Source organism: Onychostruthus taczanowskii, unplaced genomic scaffold, assembly GCF_017590055.1.
Source record: "Onychostruthus taczanowskii isolate IOZ18803 unplaced genomic scaffold, ASM1759005v1 scaffold15, whole genome shotgun sequence".
Lineage (NCBI taxonomy): Eukaryota > Metazoa > Chordata > Aves > Passeriformes > Passeridae > Onychostruthus > Onychostruthus taczanowskii.
The window spans coordinates 7,546,143-7,553,892 of NW_024498685.1; the positions used below are offsets into that span (position 1 = coordinate 7,546,143).

At 44.6% G+C, this 7,750-nt stretch overlaps 1 long non-coding RNA gene across 1 annotated transcript; it reads left to right on the plus strand.

The window, feature by feature from the left end:
- The first annotated feature begins 2,704 nt into the window (after positions 1–2,704).
- LOC121332859 lies at positions 2,705–4,683 on the plus strand. The gene is made up of 3 exons (XR_005952210.1): positions 2,705–2,934; positions 4,073–4,135; positions 4,548–4,683. It is a non-coding gene; the product is annotated as an uncharacterized LOC121332859 (long non-coding RNA).
- The last annotated feature ends 3,067 nt before the right edge of the window (positions 4,684–7,750 follow it).

Consider the following 7,750-nt stretch of genomic DNA (forward strand, 5'->3'; position numbering starts at 1 on the left):
AGCATTTTGGTTTAGAAATACATATGAAAGGACTAGTTTCCTCATATAGTGTCCTGAAATATATTTATTTTCAGATACTTTAATTTCCAGATAGATTAGTCTATATAAAGAATTGAAAATACCTATTATTTTAAGTTTGGCAATTTCACAGTTGTAATAAATCCTAAGTGTTTAACTATCTGTCAAATTGCGCCTAACTCCGTACATCTCTATCCACATGCTACTTTGGTCTATAAATGGCATTACTCTAATATTTAAGTATTCTACTTAAAATAAATTCCTTCATTAACACCCAAAGAGAAAAAGAGTGGGAGTGTGCGTGAGCATGTGCCAGATCGCATACGTAAAAGATAAAAAGAAAATACACTTTTGGCACTTATGGACCTTTAAAGGCCTTGAAAAACAGTATTTTTAAATATATGATAAAAATGGTAATTAGACACTAATACCGAACAATTCCAGGTATCAAAAAATTTAAACACGAATGATGAAAATATTTACGTTCAAATTCATCTTGCTAAGAAAATCAGGAAATGTAATTGTGATGAGATAGAATCATTGAAGAGCATCAGATAGTTACCTGCAAAGCCAGGAGCTGAGCAATGCCACCAGGTCCCTTCTCTCGTATGTGCCCCTACAAATAAACCCCATGCACTGGCTGGTGGCTACGGTACAGCTGCTCTGCACAGGGATGCTTAATAATGCTTCACACAGGCTGAAATATTAAATAAATGTAAAAAACTTGCACTGCCCAACTTTGTTTCTTCTCTTAAGCTCCCTTCTATTTTTATTTTTCAGAAGGGAAGGGGGAAGCGCCATTCAGGAAAGCAGTTATATTGTGCTCAATGAAGGCAGGACTGGCACAAGTCCTAGAACATTTGCATTCAGAAATAAAAGCTGTGATCGACCTTTGTCTGCTAAGAAAATGAAGCTTGCTGGTTTTAAACAGGCTAGCGAAGGGAGGGGCAGACTCGATAGAGAGGGAGAAGAGAACCTAAAAAACCAGCAACAATAGCAAATATTAGTCTATCACATCCTTAATAGGCAGCAAAGCGATCCTCCCGAATGAGCCTGCACCTCGCCGGGCTAATAACGCACTCCTGGTTAATCATAAATTATCAGGCAGCCGCGAGCCAATGTGCCGATCCCCACGTAGTTCCCGAAACTTGATTTTCCCACTTGGCATCCCCTGCGCTCCGGCGGGAGCAGCTTACCCTGGCAGGGCGGGACGGCGGCCCGCGAGCCGCCGATGGATGCGGCGCTGGGTGTTCCCCTCGCAGCTCCGCAGTCCCCGGGAAGGCGGGCGGGAGGCTCCGGGCGAGGCGGCGCATCTGCGCGGCCGGGCAGGCCCGGGAGGCGGCCTCGCCCCGCGCCCCGCACCGGCCCCGCCGGCAACAATGGGCGGCTGCGAGGGGTGGCAGGGACGGCGGCGAAAGGAAGGGAGCAGAGCAGGCAGAAAGGAAGGGAGAAGAGAGGGGAGGGAGCGAGGGAGGGAGCGAGGGGGGAGAGACGGAGGGAAAGAGGAGAGGAGGGGAAAAAAGAGAAGCGTGTTAAGCTTGTCTGGTAGTTAACAAGTCTTGAATGAAGAATGTTAGCAAACAGACAAACAGCATGTCTGATGCATGCTAATAGTCCTGGCTTCACCACTGACAATATGAATAATTCAGCAGAAAGGAGGGAAAAGAAGAAGCGGGGGGGGCGGGGGGGGGGAAGAAAAAAAAGAAGAAAAAAAAGGCATCCTCCCTTCACGCTCCCAAACGTCTGCAGAGGAGACGGGAATAAAAAGTGTGCCGCAACTTTCTCCTTCCCACCCATCGCACAGAAAATATTCAGCAAAAAGGCCGGTCGGGCACCAGCCCTTTCGCCAGCCCAGCCTCTCGGAGATTTTCGATTCCTATTTTTGTTGCCTATTAATTTCCCCCCCCCCCAACCCCCCCTCCCTCTTTACCGCCTATTTTACTTCTTTTGTCTGGGAGCTGGCACCTGTCCCAGAGACGGCATTTTACTGCACATCCCCTTTTCCCTCCTCAGCAGAGAAAAGGGGGGGTGTGGGGGGGGGGAAGGTCTGCAAGGACGAAACAGCCTGTGCACCCCCTGCCCCCCAGACATCCCCCCCATATTTCCTTTTCAGCCACGGTCCAATTACAAGGGGTTTGGAGGGATATCACACGCCCTATTTCACATGGTGCAGATACCTACAGCCATTAAAAATATGTTTCTACTAAAGAGAAAGGCCGAGAAAGCAAGAGGCTCGTTCCCTGAGCAGCACTGTGCACTGGGACTCCGGGGAGGAAAATCACCAGCAAAAGCTCTCATCCTCAGAGCACACAAACCTGCAAAGCCCGAGTCATTGCTCAGGCAAAGGAATCCATTTCCTTAACAGAGGGAAAAGGGAGTGAGGGAAAAGGGATGAGCAGAGGGGCGAGCCCTCGGAGCTTTGCCCTCTGCATTGGGATGTACAGCGCAGGAGAAGCGAGAACCAGCCCCGCTCGGGAACGCTGGGAGAGGAGAGGAGGGCTCAGGCAAGCAGAAGAAAAAGAAGATCCTATTTGTAGCATTTTTAAAAGTTCTGCTCTGGCAAAGGCCGTCTGAAGGGGAGGCCCTTGCAGCAAGAATGCGAGCAGCAGCCGCCTTTCCAGAGTCCAGCCTCCTTCTTGTGAGCGACTGGAGCAGTCTGGCGGAGGAGGAGGAGGAGGACGACGTGAGCCAGCGAAACGCAGCGGGCTGGAGCTGATGATGAAAGCGGCACGGCCCTGCGCGGACAGGCTCCTTTCCATCCCCCGCAGCCACGGGCACACGGACACGCACCGAGCCCGGCTCTGCTGCGACCCCCGCCGGGTACCCCCGCGGGCCGGGGGCTGCGATGGGGACGGCGCCGCAGGGAGGGGACCCGGCAGAGAGGCAGCGATGGGAGGAAAGGCGCTGCGCTGGAATGTAAATGCACCCACGCTATGGCAATATGCTTGACAGGGCAGTGCGGCTAATGAAGCTTTTAATTGGGGGAGGTGGGGGTGTGTGTGTGGGGGGGTGGTTTCTACGGAAATATCTCCCGGGATTAAACGGAGAGAAGAGGCTCCTCTCTGCAGTCACACACCTACACCGCTCTGCGTAACACAGCAGTCCGCAAGGACCACGAACTACAGCACACACACACACAAAACCAACCCCAACCTACCGAGCTGAAAATGGCTATTTGAAAAAGTAAATACTGTATGTGACAGAAAAACTTTGCGATTTTTTTTTTCTCATGCCCTTACTTCCAAACCAGCTGCACAGCCAAGCTCAGGCTGCTTGGCCCTTATAACTCTCTTGGCACCGAGTCAAAAGCTGATAAGCATTTGGGCGAGACAGCTCAACTGCTGTGCTGGAAGAAAAACAGCTGCCATGATTGCTGTTTGATTGAGAGCGCTCGCACACACTCACAAAAAACATACCAGGCTGCAAGGACGGGCCACAAATGCCTGAGGATTCAGCTTCAGAAGATCAACATACATTTCCTTAAAAAAAAAGAAAAAATTATGTAGTTTTGCCTCCAAACACCCTCCCCTTCTTTAAAGAAAACGTGCTGCGTCGACTTGCTTTTCTTCTTCCCATCCCCCCTCCATAACCTCAAGCAAACTCAAGGAATTGTGCCAAAAGTCCCGTTGCTAGTTACCAAGTGCATTTTTTTAAACGTCCCTTTGATACTTCTTTCCCTCCTGCTTGCCATGGAATACGCAAGTAAGATAATCTTTCAATTACTTACAAGAAGTAATTAAAAAAGAACTTCTAGCTCAGCGTTCCTTTCCCTCTTTCTCTCTTAAGGGGCAAGAGGAGGGAAGCGAGGGGGAGAAGGATGTTTTTTCTCTTTGCCGAGTCCAACATTTGGCTTTTTCCATTTGTGGCAGATCACTGTAACGCTATTGTAAAACAACTTCCTGCCCCTTTTGGCTCACGTTCCAGAAGCTGCTAGGCTAAGTTCATAGCACAAACTTTTTTCCCCCTTGCCGAAGAAGATAGACAAAAAAAAAATTCCTGCAAATTATTTCCCCCCTTTTCTGGCTCATGGACTCACAAGGTGAATTTATTGCAGCTCTTTAAGAATATAACACAAGAGACGTCGGTATCCCAGCTGGATAATTCATAAGATGAAAAGGTGGGGTCATTATAAATATATGTCTGTGTGTGTGTGTGTGTGCCTGCATTTTAATTCTGTCATTTTGAATTGTAAGTCTCAGTACCATCAGGTGGATAATGAGCTAAGCTGCTTCATCTGCCGTACTAATTTGTATATCTATCATAGCACAGATCATTGGCTCAGTACATACAGCCTCCTACTTTCCAATTGCTTTTGTGCTCTAAGGTGACCTGCATCTCTCTCATCTCCCTCCTCTCCTCTAAATGCTCAGCCTCATGAAAATACCCACTGGAAGCTCCTAAACCCTCCCTGCTAGAAACGGGAGACGTTGCAGTCTCTCTGCTATAAGCCAAAAAGGAAAACTAAGGCCTCCACAAGTTGCTCTCTCACGGTCTCTCCCTCCCTCCCTCTCCCTCTGTTTCTCTCATAGCAACAGCATTTCTTGGTGCGCCTGCTTTGGCATACATCAGCATTTCCATCGTCCAAGTGTCCTTTTGCGTCACATCTCGCCATTTCATTCAGCCAATGAAATCTCCTTCTTGCAATAAAAATATAGAGACTTTTTCTGTTATTGGTATATTCAAAATTTTTTTTCATGTGCTTTCCTAACAAAAAACGTTGTCAAGCATTTGATTTGCCCTGCACTGGGTGGGGGGGGGTGAGGGGGGGGGGGAGGGTGGAGAGGGGGAGGAGACTGTACAAGATTCAACCTTGAAGAATCTTCTTTGTGGAAAATATGTTACTGTAAGAAAAAAGGGATGAGATAGTTACTTAGAGAAAGTCATAGTTGACCCTCTCACTTACTATTCATTTTGCTTATGCTATCATTGCTTTCCTGATATACTTTTAAAGCAGCTAGGCAGCTTCAACTGATTGGAAAAGTCAATACCATGTGTATCAAAGTTTGTAAAATATTCTTCAGGAAAAACAGTGTATTAATTGATATTTTATTCCACTAAATATTGATCATGAGGTGATAGAAAAAACTGCAACGTAAAAAGAAAGCCCATAGATGTACATCTCTATCCCATCCAAAGCGGCTGCTCCCCAACACACTCTCCAGCAAAATGGAGCAGAGGGTTTCACACTCGGAGGCTGTTCCAAGATGCATTTCCTCCTTCCATAACCTCCCGAGTGCAGCATTTCAGTGCCCAGCTGTGGTCAAGATGCTGCCAAAGGCTCTGTCCCACGGCCCAGGTATCGTGGCTCACGAGGCGGCCGCGGAACCTCACGCGCTGTGCTTGGCACGGCCGGCCCTGCCCGAGCTGGAGCGGCAGCCGGGCCCTGGAGCCCAGCCCCAGCCCGGGCTGGCAGCAGCGAGCCCTGCTCCCAAAATGCCCAGCCCCAGCCAAGTCCAGAGGGCACGGGGTGGCACATGTGGGTTTCTCCGAGCTCCAACGACTCCTGCCGAGGCGAATTTAGGGAACCTCTGTTACCCATTTCCATCCAGCCTCAGATCTCCAGAAAATGCTCAACCACCAGCATTCTGAGGAGAATACACATTTCTTCTGTAAGCAAAATATATGTTTTATGGTTTTCCCTTACCAACTTATTTTTTTTTATTTAATGGTGTGAAACCACAAAATGCTTCTAATATTTATTTTTAGGGAATTATAGTAAAAGCATACTAGAGATTATCAGGACACAGTTGACAAGATATTTAAACAGTAACTTTCCCACAAATATTTATTTCGGTAAAATGACACCCAGTAATTCTGACCTCTTCTAATAACTGGTCTCTATTGCATATAGGTTGTGGATGCAGAGGATGTGCATAAATTCTGGGTGGGTAAAAAGTAAAAGCAAGAAAAATTTCTGGATAACAGCCTTAGCAGCAGATAGTCATCACATCCACCTAAAACTCTTATAATTTTTGTTTTAAAATAATGGCATGACATTCCTGATAGTATTTATTTTAACAGAACATCCACAGATGAGAATGTTAACCCTGCACAGAAAAAAAGAGATTACACGTAACAGTGCAGTCAACAACTTTTAATGCCAATGAAATATAAAAGACAGACCTATTTTTTAGGGAAGGACTGGACTTACGTAGACAAATTTCTTAGCTCAGAGTGCTTTACTTGTATTTAATCAGCTTTCTGAATGACTTTCCCCCTTGTTTCTCAGACATGATTTTTCACTCCCTATTTATTTTTCTACTTTCTATATTAAACATAGGTCCTCTTGTTCTTTACTTTCCATACCTGCCCCTTCGTTTCTCACTTTTTGTTAATGTGAAAACAGCTGAGGTTCATCCCTTCTTTTGCCTGCTCCTAATGGGGATAATTCTGGTGCATCTGGAGGGTTAAAAGTGCCTCGCCTTTACACAATTATGGCTCGTATTCATCCACCCAAAGCCACCCTTCCTCAAGGAGACACATAAATGCATTCTGTCTGTCACCACAGTCGTGAAGTAAGGTTGAAAGTTGTCTAACTTTAGGTTACTGCAGAACTAAAAAATTAGGATTCAGGAAACAGGAAAACAATTACCTCAAGTTCAACTTGTAAGTTTCTCTTAACAGAAATGAAACTCCAAAAAAGGGAGGTGGAAAAATTATTTTAAGATTCATCATCCCTGAATAAATTCAAATTATGCAAAGAGTAGTAAGCCAGTATTTTCACACCACAGATTATACTATTACAGAATTTTATATCTCCTTACTTTTCCTTTATCTCAAGTTCTGTCTATTAGAAACTCATTATAAATACTCCTGATGAACACTAATTAATTTCCTTGTATTTTAACTCAGAGTGGCATCTCTTGTTCTTTCCTCTCAGTTTGGTATGACAGAGACATCCACACTGAGGTCACCTCTAAGCAGATCATGATTTTTTGCTCTCCAGATAATACAGCTCATTTGCAATATGGGGTGGTTTGTAATTTAACAGACTTCAGAAATATTTAATAAAATATGATCAGGTGCATTCTTAGGTTGTTTTTTTCTTTATAATCCAATAAATTTTTTTTTAAATATGAAGTTATCCAGAAAAGTGTAAATTCCTTCTTTTTTATTTTATTGTATCATTAAAATAATTCCAGTGGAGATTATTTAAAAAAAAAAAAACACGAAGAATAATTTTACTGAACATTTAGACAGCTTTTGTTTTTAGAGGTACTCTCTAGGAATTGAAAATAAAAATAATTAAAATCTAACTAGAAAAGCAAAGCAGTCTTGTGCACCATTCCCTGAAAGGACCAGTCTGGGGATTACAGGGGTGCACACTTCAGAGAAAGGACAGCAATTACACATAGTGCCATTGTGCAGGTCACTTAAGAAAGTTCTATTTACTGCTGTATAACTTGCATTAATTCCAGTGGATCAGTGGCCTACTAAATTATGGGGGAACAACACTGAAATACCAAACAGGCAATTCTGAAATGATCTAAACTGTAAAAGCAAGCTGAATGTATTTCTACACCCTTCCCTTCAAAACATGAAGCATTTTGCAAAAACACTTCCTCCAGTACACTGTACTTTAACAATACTGTTGTACTGTATAAACTTCAACAACAGTGTTGTACAGAAAACTTGGCATTAAACCGCTATCAACATAAGTGAAGCTCTGGCACTAGGACGAGTGACTTATTTTTTAATTTTTTTTTCTTTCAAGAAAGAAGGCATTAAATGG